Here is a 14,196-nt window from a genome sequence, read left to right as displayed (position 1 = left end):
ACGGCAACAGGTTTGTGCAAGAACGGCAGTCCCCTGGCTGGAATCAACTCCAAACTACGAGAAGAGGGCTAAAAATCGGACATCAACTGATGTAGACAACAATGGACAGCTTCAGCTAAGCTACGAACGGGGGGTGGGCAGTAGCAAGTTGAAACACCTAAAATCTGCAAAAACGAGATTAAGAGCTAAGTGGAGGGCAACATACGTATTTATAAAAAGTTTGGGCTCCGCCCAAGTGGGCTTGTGCTTATGGAACACAGAAACACTCTAGGATCGCGTTTCTTTTAAATAAACAAGGTTTCTTCATTAATTAAGCAAGTTTTAGGGTTGTTTAAGTGCTAATGCATTTTTTGCTCCACCCCCTCTCAAGCCCAACAATGGTGCCACGAGAAAGATCTTTTATTTGAAGGCATCCCACCCCAAAGCAGCTAGAGCATCAAACAAAGGATACACATCGGCTGCCCAATAGCCTACTAAGACTACAGAGGTGACGGGTATCTTACCAAGGAAGCCCAAGTGATCACCCCAGAGAGAACAGGGCATCGAACAAAGAGTGCATGTCGGCTGCCCAATGGTCTACCAAGTCCTACAAAGGCGAATGGAATCAGCTATGAACAGCTCTCTTTTTTTTAAATTATTTGAATGTGATAGACTTAGCATTTAGTGTGGGATTCAAATCAATTTCCGTCCTATTGAGTATCCGTATACCAAACGAGAGAATGATAAAGGATATTCACAGACCCAAGACCTTCACAAAACAAGCATACTATCCCTACTATTACTAGGTGTCGGTGAATAAGAATAAGGTGAAGGTGTGGATATAGCAAACATGTCAAGCAAGCAAGACAACCAAAGCAGACAAGTAAACTAAGAAAAAAAACTACCTTGGAGACTGCCATGGGAAATGCCACGAATATGGTGGATCCAAAGTCAACCACTCCAACAAACCGAAAAGGGATAAATGTGCACAGATGCATGTTTACATGAACAAAATGCCAATGCATGGGGTAATACAAAGGGTGATGCAAGATGTCATGCTCCCGCAAGATGCAATGCAACGGTGCCACTTGGACAGTGCCCTCGCAGGGGAATTGTTCACTTGCCCAAGCGTCCTTTTACAATCATATCATCTTAACAGTGCGGATGAAGTTACAAAGGTCCATAATACAATACAAAAGAATAAATAAATGAATGTCTAAAAATTTGTAAGCATCATCACTGTCACTAGCAAGACTAGAAGCCGGCCCCTCTCAAACTGGAAGAAAAAACAAGAGGGAAGTAACCTCTCCCCGTCAAGTTGAAGTAGGGGAGGGTGTACCCAAACCGATCCTAGGTAATAGGTACTAAAGAACCGGCCAATTAACCGCTTTAGTCAAAATATCTGCAAAATTGTTGGATGTAGACACAAACTCTAGATAGATAGTGTCTAGCTCAACCTGCTCCTCTGGAAAAATGGAAGTGGACTCCCACATGTCACGTCCGTGGTGTAATAATCAGATTGTTCGCAAGGGCAATGGCACTCTGATAGTCATTGTAGACAACGGCGGAAGAGTTACATGGGAAATGAAGTACCGCCAGTAAACTCCTCAGTAAAATGGCATCGGTGGTGCCATCAAAGAGAGCTTGGTACTCAACCTCGACTGTGGAAGCCGTCACCATCTCCTGCTTACGGCTTGACCAAGAAATGGGAATCGTGCCCAAGGTAAAGAGGTAGCCGCTATGAGAACGCCAGGTGTCAGGATCTCCTGCCCAATCAAAATCAGTATACCCCTATAAACATAAACTAAAACCATATATTAGGCCATAAGAAAAAGTACATTGTAAATAACACAACACACGAAGATATGCAATCCAATGTGACATCCTAAGCACTATAAAATACTAATTGAGTATGCTAACTAAGTAAGCTAAATCTGGCCTAGTATGAATTAACCAAAGAAGTTTTCCTACAACAGAGTGATAAGTATGTGCATCCAAGGTTTGTTCTAGGGTATCCTTCAACAAGTGGATTGTAGAATCAAGAGGCGTGGCCACTGGCCGTGCCTTCATTTTATATGTGGTTCCACTAGCTGAAGTGTGTACTTCTGTTGTGACGCAAAAACGTATCCCTCAAAACGAACTACCTCCATCCCCAAAAAATAAGACAACAAGCCAAGGTCTGTCATCTCAAAAGTAGCACAAAGCTTTGCCTTAATGTCTGCTATGACAGTTGAATCTGAGCATGTGATGAAAAAGTCGTCAACGTATAGCAAGATATAGTTGACCCCCTCTACAGTAGATCGAACATATAAGTTCGGGTCATAAGGGGAAACTGCCCCTTGCCATCACCCTACCTCCCCTGCTAGAGGTTACCCGACTGAGGGGCGGGAGTCTGAGACTTAGATTTGGGTGTTGTGCCTATGACCTTTGAACGATACTCGTCGTCAAAATGACTAGCCTTTTGACAATGTTGACAATACCTAGTCTTTTTAGGTACATTCTGCCACCCTTATTTGAGTTGTGACTGGGAGATTCCTTATGATTTCTCGGATTGAGTTTCTTTTGGATTTTGAGTGGAGGTTTGATTTTGTTTGCCCTTCCATTGTTGCCCCAACTGAGAATGAGTAACAAGAGTCCCCCTCTAAGGAAGAATTCATATGAAATTGATCGAACAACCATGCATAACGCAACAGTTGACACTCAAATTCATAGAAAGTAGGCATGGTATGCATTGAAACTATACCTTCCACAAAATTGAAGTATCTCCTAGGAAGTTTGTTCGGAAACAATATGACTTGATCGTCACAGGACTTAGGAGTCCCCCTAGTAGAGAATTCGGCAAGTCGCAGGTACTCAACCAACTTGACTTTCAAGTCATCCCGATCAGTAATTTTGAAGAGTTGGAGCTCATGGTCAAGATTTATACGACGAGTCCTATCCCGAGCTGCATAGCAGTCAGTAAAGTGTGCCCATCGTTCTGACACTAAGTCAAAATACTGAAGTTGAAAATGAAACTCAGGCAATGAGCCCTGCATCAGCTCGACAATAGCGAAGGCATTCCTAGCCTTCCATGAGCAAACAACCTCGTATGCAACAAGTGCGGGATCGAGTTAGAGTTCCAACCCCTACACAAGATCCCATAGATTTTGGAAGTCAAAGACATGTCTTAGTAAGTTCAACCAAGAAGTAAAGTTTGATCAGTTAAAACGAATCTTATAATTGAAAGCATGCGTGGCAGAAGATGAGGTGGAACCATGAGGTGTCGTGCAATAAGATGGGGATGTAGTGTCATGAGGACATGTATTTTTGAAACCTCACTTAACATGTGCATTAATTTTTAATCACATGATTAAGTAAATGTTGCACATGTCAAGTGCAACTAGGGTTAAAGTAAATTTACGAGCCCGAGACTCGAAGAAATCACGGGATATCAAAGACAAAAGTTGTTATAAGTTAAGTCGCACAGGTACTTGATGATATCCGGTGCCAGTTGTTGGCCTAAGTCATCCATTTGACCATAAGTATTAGTTAATGACACTAGAGAAGTTGTGTTTAATGGTATCTAGCACCAATCTAATAGTCAAAGATGGCACAAAGACGCTCGGGAATGGAAGTTCCCTTGGCCAATCAGATTATTTTTCAAGACATTGAAATAATTATTAGATTAATTTTCAATATTTAAAGACTGAAAATTAATATTTATTTATGAAAAATGTTGGAAAAACCATTTGGAAAGGCTGTCACTAGTCAAAAATGCCCATGCAAGACTGAAAAACGTCTTTAGAGACCCGAGAGAGTCATTTTTATGATTCAGCCTGCAAGAGAGAAAGAGGAGAGGCTGTTGGTCTCATTTGCAACCATGGCAGCTGACAGCATCTACAAGCTGTTGAGATAGGGCTGCAGCAATAAATGACTGGTTTTCTTCAATTCTTTGCATCTGTAAGCTATTGAGACAGGGCAGCAACAGTAAATGACAAATTTTCTTCAGTTCTTCGAGAAAAAACTTTGAATTTTTTCTCTCTAGAGCTTTCTCTCTAATCTCCCAGCCATTTTAGAGCCTTGCTCCGAAGATCTCAGCATTTGGACCCTTGGAGGGTGAGAAATTTCGGATTTCTCTGCTATAAACCCTAATCTGCAGAGCAAAAACTAAGGTTTAGCAATAGCCTCCAGAAACATGCCAAAAATTGGAAGCTCCAGGACTTGGATTCATTAGGGATGGAGCTGTTTTTAGCCTATTCAAGTGGAAGGACCAGCAAATAAGTGAATTTGGGGCATTTTTCATCTCCATCAAAGCGAATGAAGGCCAATTGATTGCTCGAAATCAAGGGGCAAATCAAATTAAAGACTTATTGGTGATTTTGAACAGCAAGGGGAGTTGGAATACCGAAATGGATTGGGAGAACCCCATTGTAAATCAATTTATTCTTCAATAAAGCTAAAGGGATGCCAATTTTGGGGCCAATCGGGTGTGCATTGTCCAAGATCATTAGGTAAATTTGTATTTTCAGATTTGCACTAACTGTTTGCTGCTGTAATTAAGTTGTTAGTCAAAGATCTACCACCCATCTCAGCATCTTTATGCATTGAACTGCCAATATTTGGGTCATTTCTCACATTTTCAGCATGCTGTCCATGCTAAGAACCATGCCCAACATCAGTCATTGCATTTTCCCCTTCACCATGTGATTGACCAAGGAGTGATGCATTCTCTCCACTTGATCCCGTATCACCATGTGAAGACATGCTTGCTGTAATTCACTGCTGAGAACAATTTCAGCAATGATGCAATAGTCTCAACTTGCAATCAAGTACCACGGGCCCACCAATTCAAAGGATTTGATGGTAGCTTCAAGGATTGAATGCGTACAAGAGCAAATCTTCTTGTTGAATTGGCAAAGGATCCCTAGTCTACTTGATTCTTGAATGCCCCAAAGAAGGACAGCAAAGGCAAAGAGAAGAAGACACCTTCTACAGCTTCGGGACAGCCACAAGAACTAAAGGAAATGCCTAAGCCTTCTTCACAAGAGCCCAAAATGCTTGATGAGCACAAATAGTTGGTATCCGTGGACAGCAAGTGCAAATGCATGGCCAACATGGTAGTGCCAATCCATGGGAATATGGGCAGCAAGGCAATTATGCACATGCAAGCATGGGACAGCAAGGATACTTTGGTGGTGGTATCATTTTTCATGCTATGATTGGATAGGTACCCCATACGGGAATGTATGGCACAAATCCCTATGGTATGCAACAGTCAAAGCATGGCTCACAACACCCAATGTATCCAGGTAATGCAAGTGGAATGTCTAACCCCATGTATGACAGCATAGGCATGATGCTTGGGGCACAAAGCAGGCCATATGGATATGTATCGGCACCCCCAGGGACTGTTGGAGCACAAGGATTTGATGTTGGTCATGTAGGTTCTTCAAATAGTACTAGTTTTTACGCAAATACAACCAATGCACCCTTTTTGCAGCAGCCCATTTATGATAACTTGACTCCCATAGGTCCGTCGAAGGACTTTGATGAAGGTGGTAAAAGCGTGAAGTTTGAGCCTTTCAATGGTGCACAAGATAGGCTGAAAGCACTTATTTTTATTCGGCAATTTGATGCATTCTATTATGGAGGCAACTTCACAGAGGCATCTAAGATACGCAAGGCGGCCACATTTTTTTAAGGGAAATACATTGCAATGGTGGACTACACTTCTTATTCAAGGGAAGTCACCTACCACTTGGGTCCAGTTCAAGCAAATGTTTACTTCAAATTGGTTGACAAGTACCTTTGAAGTAGACATTATGATAGCTTGGAATTAGTTGAATTCCAAAGATTGCAATAACTTGGATCAATACAATAAGAAGTTTTGGGATACATTGTTACCAATTACTTATTATCGCACAGTACCCCTCCATGAGTAGGTGGAGAAGTATATTTGTGGTTTGCCAGAGGATATTCGGGATTTTTGCATTAAGGCCATTGATTCCAGCATGTTTCAACGTATAGAAACTACTACTACAGCCGACACATTGCTCCATGGAAAGGATGTAGGATTCCACGATGATGATGCCAAGTCACATATCAAAGAGGCAAAGGCTGAGAAAAATGATAAATCTGAAAATAAAACTTAAAATCAAGGCAAATCTAAAAAATAGGGCGGGAAAGAGGAACAGATCACATAGAAAGAGTGGGAAAAGTGATGCATTGTCACGTAAACCTCAGTTGTCGGTTGTCAGCATGATTTATTACACTGAGTTGGATGCCATGAAAGAGCAATATGTTGCTGATTCGGACTTTGCTAATGTTTATAATCAGTTTTGCAATGGCCAAAGGCATGAACACTTTGTGCTAAGAGATGGATTTCAAATGATGCATGGACAACTATGTGTCACAAAGCAATTAAGGCCTAGGGTTATCACTGAAAGTCATGTTCCTCCGTATGCAGGACACAGAGGTATTAATGCCACGGTCACTGCAGTGGAGCATTTCTTTTATTGGCCAGCTTTGAGGCATGATGTAGAACAGTTTGTTAAGACATGCATCGTATGCCAAAAGGTAAAGCATGATAAGCAAAAGCTGTCGGGCTTATTACAACCCTTGCCTGTTCCAAATAGGCCTTGGCAGAGCATTGCAATGGACTTTATTTTTCAGCTTCCTAAGACACCTACAAGGAATGATAGGATATGGACTATCATTTGCAGGTTTAGCAAACAAGCCCATTTCATTCCGGTGAGGAAGAAAATAAAGGCTGATCATATGGCACAATTGTTTTTACAACACATCTTTAAGTATCATGGTATGCCAGAGTCAATCGTTAGTGATTGAGACCCCCGGATAACCAGTTTATTTTGGAAGGGCTTGTTTGAGAATATGGGTACCATGCTAAAATTCTCATCATCCTTCCATCCGTAGACAAATGGTCAGTCTGAGGAAGCAAATTCCACAGCGTTAGATCTTTTGAGATGTTATGTTTCAGACCACAAGACATAGTGGAAGTAGTATTTGCTCTTGGTTGAGTTTGCTTACAACAACACAGTGCATAGTTCTACGGGCAAAGCTCCATTTGAGGTGGTTTAGGGTGGCAAGAAGGTACCACCTATTCTACAAACAAAGGATAAGATCTTTGAGGCTAATCGTTATGTGGAAAACTTGGATGTAGCCTATGCAAAGTTAAAATATGCACTTCAAAGATCGCAAGAAAAGCAAAAGAGGGCAGCTGATTGCCAAAGACATGCTTTGTAGTTTGCAGAGGGTGATTATGTATTGCTACGTTTTGAAAAGGCAAGGCTGAAAAAGATAAAAGGAAGAGAAAGATTGTATCCGAAGTTGAGTATGAGATACTTTGGGCCCTTCTAGGTGTTGAAGAAGATCAACGATGTGCCATATCGGCTGAAATTACCTCCACATTGGCAGATACACAATGCCTTTCATGTGAGTTTGTTGAGGCCTTTTCATGGTGATGTGCCAGAGGATATGTCTGTTGAAATTCAGCCCAAGATTGAGGAGCTAGATGAGATTTTGGTACTTGAGCAGATGTTGGCACATAAGAAAAGAAATGTCAAAGTTAAATTTTCCAAGAGATACTTGGTGAAATTTCAGAATTATTCACCAATGGATACCAAATGGATGGAAGAGGATGACTTGGCAGACCATCCTCAGTTGTTGCAGTTTTACCTAGATGCCTTTAAGTTGGAGCCGACTTTAGTTTGGGCTCCGTCAGGTTTAGCAGAGCAAGGGTCCGGAGTATCACCTAATGCTCAAGGGGGAGGTAGCACTTCCCCTCCTCTAATTATGGACAGCTCTCGTATGTAGTGGATCTCGGATATATTGAGTATGCATCCAAGGTAATGGGCTGACAGTATGTTTACCATGAGGTTACTACTTAGTATACTAGTCACTGTGAGATGTATGCACATGAGTATGAGTTTCACCCGAGCACTAGAACTATACTTTTGCATCAACTTATGATCAATTTAGCATGAATTTTGCCTCAATTTTGAGACAAAAATTCTGATCAATTTCACCTTAGTTTTTGAACACCTTGAGAACCGTTTATGGTCACTTTTTCGATCAGTTCTGCATCAATTTTTGCACTAATTGCTGGTCAGTTTTTACAATGAGTTTGTGATCGGTTTGGAGTCACATTTGCAGCAGTTTGTGATTAGTTCTTGGATCAGCAGGTGATCAATTTATGATCAAATTATGCTCAGTTTTCAATGGTTTACATCTAGTTTCATGGACAACAGCATATGTTATGATGCTATTGATGTATTAGCCATGGTTTATGCTTGGTTTTCACTATACTATGGTTTGGTTTTGCCAGATAAGTTGAGCTCATGAGAAATGGACATGTCACATGATAATCTGGCAATGTTTTTTGAGATTCTTTGTGAGTCTTATGCTATCGTTATGTTGGCTGGTAATTTTCAAGATATGTTGAGTGCAGGAATGGTTGAACAACAGTGCGCAATGTTGTGTTGACTATGATGCCCTATAGATATTCCAGTGTAGTCCTTTGCTTTTGATGCATTTGGTAGTGCAATCGAGGATGATTGCAAGGATTTCAAGAGGGAGGACTATAATGAGATCATGTATTATTGAAACCTCACTTAACATGTGGATTAATTTTTAATCACATGATTAAGTAAATGTTACACATGTGACGTGTAACTAGGATTAAAGTAAATTTACGAGCCCAAGACTCGAAGAAATCACGGGACGTCAAAGGCAAATGCTGCTATAAGTTATGTCGTACCGGTACATGATGGTAGATGTTAGTTGTTGGCCTAGGTCATCCATTTGGCCATAGGTGTCGATTGGTGACACCAGAGAAGTGGCGTTTAATGGTACCTAATGCCAATCTCATAGTCAAAGATGACACAAAGATACTTGGGAATGGAAGTTGCCTAGCCAATTTAATTATTTGCTAGTCAAATTATTTTTCAAGGCATCGAAATAATTATTAGATTAATTTTCAGTATTTTTAAAGACTGAAAATTAATATTTAATTATGAAAAATGCTGAAAAAACCATTTGAGAAGACTGCCACTTGTCAAAAATGCCCATGCAAGACTGAAAAACGTCTTTAGAGGCTCGAGAGAGGCATTTTTATGATTTATTCTGCAAGAGAGAGGAGAGGCTACTGGTCTGATTTGCAGCCATTGAAGGATCTTCTGAGGCAACCAAGGGCAGAAGAAGACTAATCAACAACAGGTGACAACATCTACAGGTTGTTGAGACATGGCAGCAGCAGTAAATGATTGATTTTCTTCAGTTCTTTGCATCTACAAACTGTTGAGACAAGCAGCAGCAGTAAATGATTGATTTTCTTCAGTTCTTTGCATCTACAAGCTGTTGAGACAGGTAGCAGCAGTAAATGACAGATTTTCTTCAGTATTTTGCGAAGAAACTCTGAATTTTCTCTCTCTACAGCTTTCTCTCTAATCTCCCAACCACTTCACAGCCTTGCTCCGAAGATCTCAACATTTGGATCCTTGAAGGCTAAGAAATTTCAGATTTCTCTACTATAAACCCTAATTTGCTGATAGAAATTAGGGTTTACCAGCAACCTTGAGAAGCGTGTCGAAAATTCGAAGCTCCAAGACTTCGATTCATCAGGGCTGGAGTCGTTTTTAGCCTATTCAAGTGAAAGGACCAACAAATAATTGAATCCATCTCCATCAAAGCGGGTGAAGATCAATTGATTGCCCGAAATCAAGGGGAAAATCAGATTAAAGATTTGCTGGTAATTTTAAACAGCAAGGGGAGTTGAAATACCGAAAGGGATTGGAAGAATCCCATTGTAAATCAACTTCTTCTTTGATAAAGCTAAAGAAATACCGAAAGGGGCACCAATTTTGAGACTGATCGCGTATTTTTAGATTTGAACTAATTATTTGCTGCTGTAATTTAGTTGCAATCAGGGATCTACCATCCATCCACGGAAGAAAGGCTGGTTACATATAGGGTAAGATGGTGGTAGTGGGTGTGTCTCATAAGAAGAATAAGGGGGAAAAGTTGGGTAAGCAGAAATAGATTGGGAGTGTCCAATGAGTGCCAATTGATGCGGAGGCACTGGAACATGAATGTTTATATAAGGTGCCGATGGAGATGGAGGCACTGAGACACGAAAGCCCTGTCCAAAGCTTAGCTAGGGCACAGCAGAATGATGAGGAGGTCCACTAGGTAATGCTATAGAGACAAGCTGAGGCAAGCTGTGGTAACAACTAATCCACATTCGAGAGAGACTGGGGGGGTATCCAAGTTGCGATGATCCCAGAAGTGTGTGAGAAGAAGGTGGAACACCACCCTACTCAAGAAAGGATGAGGTCCTAAAGGCAGTGTCTATGTTTCCATAACCCCTTGATGCGGTGTGATGTGCAACATGAAGAGTTTTATAGGGGAATGTAAATGGTGTGAAGGGAAGTAGAAAAGCAACGGAAGAATGTGGTGGGATGGATGGATTTTGAATTTGTGGTATGAAAGATGCACATGCATTTTTTTCATTTTTACCATTTAATGATTAAAAATGAAATGATGATGATGATGATGCAGCATCATGCAATGTAGAAATAGGAACACCAAATTCATTCTGATTTTGAGAAGTAAACTGAAAAGAAGAAAGGGTAGAAGAAGATGTACCTGGCTTTTTCTTATAATCCCCACGACGTGTATTAACATACAAGAATTGGTCCTCAAGAGAATATTTTTCGTAGTCAACGGATTGTACTCTATTTTCCTCATGATTTCTACTAATATATAGCAAAGCAAAAGAGGTAAAAGACAAAGAAACAAAAGATGAATCTAAAGTACCTTGCACCGGAGTGGATGTAAGAGGATGAACGAATAGAACATACTCCAGATCTCTTTCTTCAACAAGGAGGCCCATCCCTGAGGGAGGTCTCGATTGTCCTACAATATCATCAGATTTATGCATATCATTTGAAGAGAGAAATTCATGCATACCTTCATTGAGTAGCTTCTCCCGAAGGGCACTCCTTCAATCGAGCTCCTTAATCTTCTTTCGTCTAAAGTCCATGATCCCATGATCACATGATATTCTTCAGTGGAAAGCTTGTATAGCCTTTCTTCAGTGTTGTCAGAACTGTCTTCCACCATCTCGAAACTTTGTGGAGCAAGCTTTTTTGTCCACTCTCGCTCGGTTCTCGACATAGGTTGTTCTAGAGACTGAATTGGTATTGATGTGTTTGAAGTCATTGAAACCTACTATTTTTCTTACTTTTTGCGGAAAGCTTTCAGATCAAAGGCCTACATTTCTCAAAGAGTACTAGGCTCTGATATCATGTTAAGAAATACTCTGACACAAAAACACAAATAACAATCGTACGACAAAGTACAGACTGATAAAAGAACACAGTTACAGTTAGGTTAACTCAGAGACAATGAACACAGAGAATAGCTGAAGTGATATAACCGTTGAATATACCATGTTCATGCACTAAACACACTATGTAGTGAATAAATATTCAACCTCGAACTCTTGTATCTCAAGGATCCGGGCAAGGGTAATGAGCTAGGGAGTGTGTCATACTCTGAACGGATCCCGAATTGCAGCAAGGCAACCTACGGATATCAAACACCAACAAACGCAGCAATGAGAAGCTGAATCTGATGCAGACAACAATGAGCAGAGGGAAAGACTAAAAACGCAGGCTACAAGAGAGAGAAAGACTAAAAACGCAAGTTACAGGAGAAAGAAAGACTAAAAACGTAGGCAAGACAGCCTACAGGAGAGAAATACTAAAAACGCAGACAGGACATCCTGCAGGAGAGAGAAATTTGCCAAGCGCAAGCTGGACAGCCTAGCAACAGCCTCTAGAAGCTAGGCGACAGCTGAAGGAGAGAGAAAACTGCCAAACGCAAGCTAGAGATGATGTGGCAGGCAATACATTAGCAGGTTTGTGCAGAAGCAGTAGTTGCCTGGCTGGGATCAACTCCAAACTACGAGCAGAGAGTTGATTTACCAACTGATATAGACAACAATGGACAGCTTCGGCTGAGATGTCCTCCGCGAACAGGGTGTGGGCAGCAAGCTGAAACACCTAAAATCGGCAAAAACCCCCAACCCTTCATGACACCAAGGGTCCCTTCACTCTTGGATGGGTATGGAAAGCAATTGGCTGCCACACCATGATGGAAAACTTGCCAAGTATGGTGTACAGCTTGTTTTGGACATTGTGGTGGTCTTGAAACTGTGGAAAGAATCTGGAAGCTTTTGCATGGTGCATGAGATAATAATCTGTTAGCGGTCATGTCGTTTCCTATCTCTCCTAGTTCAGCCTCTGTCTGAGTCAAACGAAGCAATCTAGAGCTCTAGCACCCATCATACAGAAATTCTTTCACCCCAAGCAATGCCCGTTTCCAGCAGCCCCTAGGCACTCTTCCTCCAGACATGAGCATGTTAAGGCCCTATTGGTCCCAGTCAGCCCATTTATATGATTGCCATGGACCTGCATTACAGCAGGTCGGTCAATTTTGTGATTGCAGCCTGTGTATAGACTGCCCCTTTCCATTGTCTTGGTCACGATTACATCTTCCTCAATGTGATTATCATCTCCAGTCTCTCTCTCATCATTCCAGTCTGTTTCTCTCTCTCCTCTTTCTCATTGTCGAATTCCAGTCTGTCAATTTGATCTAGTGTTAATCTGAAAGGAATTACTATTTTGATTACTACCCTTAGTCCCTTCAACTTTTGACGACCCGCTGCCTTCCTCTCCAAAGAAGTGGACACGAGCTGTTGAGAAACCACTTCTTCAGTTCACACATTTCATTTTAGGGTTTCACACTGACAGCCCCAAAAAGGGCTAGTGTCCACATTTTGGCCACTTTTTCAATGGGTACCCACATAGTGGTGCACCACCCTAGATAGCTTATGCCTATAAATAGGCAATCACTTCATTGATTCACCACCCCACCACTCTTCAGTCATTCTTCACCCCTCTTCCTCCATCATCAAACACCCTTCCCTTCTCTCACTAGCCCCTTCCACTGCCCTCACAACCCTTCAAAAGGACATTGCGGTTCGTGGTTCATGGCTACTTTCACCCTTCCTCTTTTGCTTCAAGCGCCTTGTTCCATCATCAAGCCTTGCGTTTGGGGTATCTTCCACCTGGCGTCACCATCATTTGCTTGGCATCAGCACCCTTCTCCTTCAGGCTCCACCTTCACCTCCATTTTTCAGTGAGAAGGCCTTCTCCTTGCCTAGTGTCATCATCTACAACTTGGCATCAACATTCTAGCCTCTAGCAACAATCTACATCACTGGCAAGCGCCGGTGATTTCATCACTCATCTATCACAAGGGCTGCTGCGACCTACATTTTTGCAACTTGGATCCTCCTCCATCATCACAGCATCACTCCTCTGTTACAAAGGCTGTTGAGACCTGCGTTTTTGCAGCCTACCTCATTTTCCATCATCTGGCATCATCATTATTCACCAAATGTCAACATCTAGGCTGCTCTTCCTATGTTTGACAGCTCCCACACTCTGGGATTTGCGTTTTGCCACCCAAGTCACTCCCCGGCATCAAAGGATTGCGGTTCACTCCCTCAACACCGATCATCTTCCACATCTCCAACGGCATTAAAGGATTGCGATCCGCTTCCTCCACAGCTGTCTTTCACCATCTAGTGTTTACTTCGATAGCCAACTGCCCGAAGGACTGCGTTTCGCTCCCTTCAATGCAGATTCCCACAGGTACTACCGCCAGATTCAAACAAGACAGTATAGTTATCTTTCGAGCTTTGGCTCTACTGTATCGGCTTTTCTTCTCATAGCATGATTCAATGCATCATCCCCGTCTTCTTCTTGTGTTTCTAAGTCTCTCTTCTCTCTCAATGTTTGCCGTACACAGTCTATGTTACTCTCTGCAAACCCTACTACTGTCTCTCTACACTATTGCTTATTTTAACATGGTATCAAAGCATACCTATTATTGTTTACATGAGTCCCCCTCCAAAGGAGAGGCTTTTCATGTACATGATCCTACAGCCTTGTGAATCGCAATAGCTAGCACTGGCAGTCATGAAGGGTAGGCATGCAAGCAAGACAGATAATTTGCTTAATAACTTTGAAATACTTGGAACGCAACTTGTTTAGAAATAGTGTGACTTGATGATCGTCTGGCTTTGCAAGGCCATTAGTAACAAATTCGGTGAAGGATTGCCAATACTTAGCCAGCTTGACTTTAGGTCAT

The 14,196-nt window shown here is 41.7% G+C and overlaps 1 protein-coding gene across 1 annotated transcript in view; it reads right to left on the bottom strand.

Annotated features, from left to right (window-relative positions):
* Positions 1-14,196, bottom strand: part of LOC148033893 (uncharacterized) — a 112,146-nt gene that overhangs the window by 37,955 nt on the left and 59,995 nt on the right. The gene's annotated exons all lie outside the window — the stretch shown is intronic.

This window comes from Lygodium microphyllum, chromosome 7 (genome assembly GCF_053477565.2).
Source record: "Lygodium microphyllum isolate KBCC chromosome 7, Lygodium_microphyllum_v1.1.10, whole genome shotgun sequence".
NCBI classification, from domain to species: domain Eukaryota; kingdom Viridiplantae; phylum Streptophyta; class Polypodiopsida; order Schizaeales; family Lygodiaceae; genus Lygodium; species Lygodium microphyllum.
Note: the sequence above shows the minus strand (reverse complement) of the source record. Positions and strands in the feature narration are given on the sequence as shown.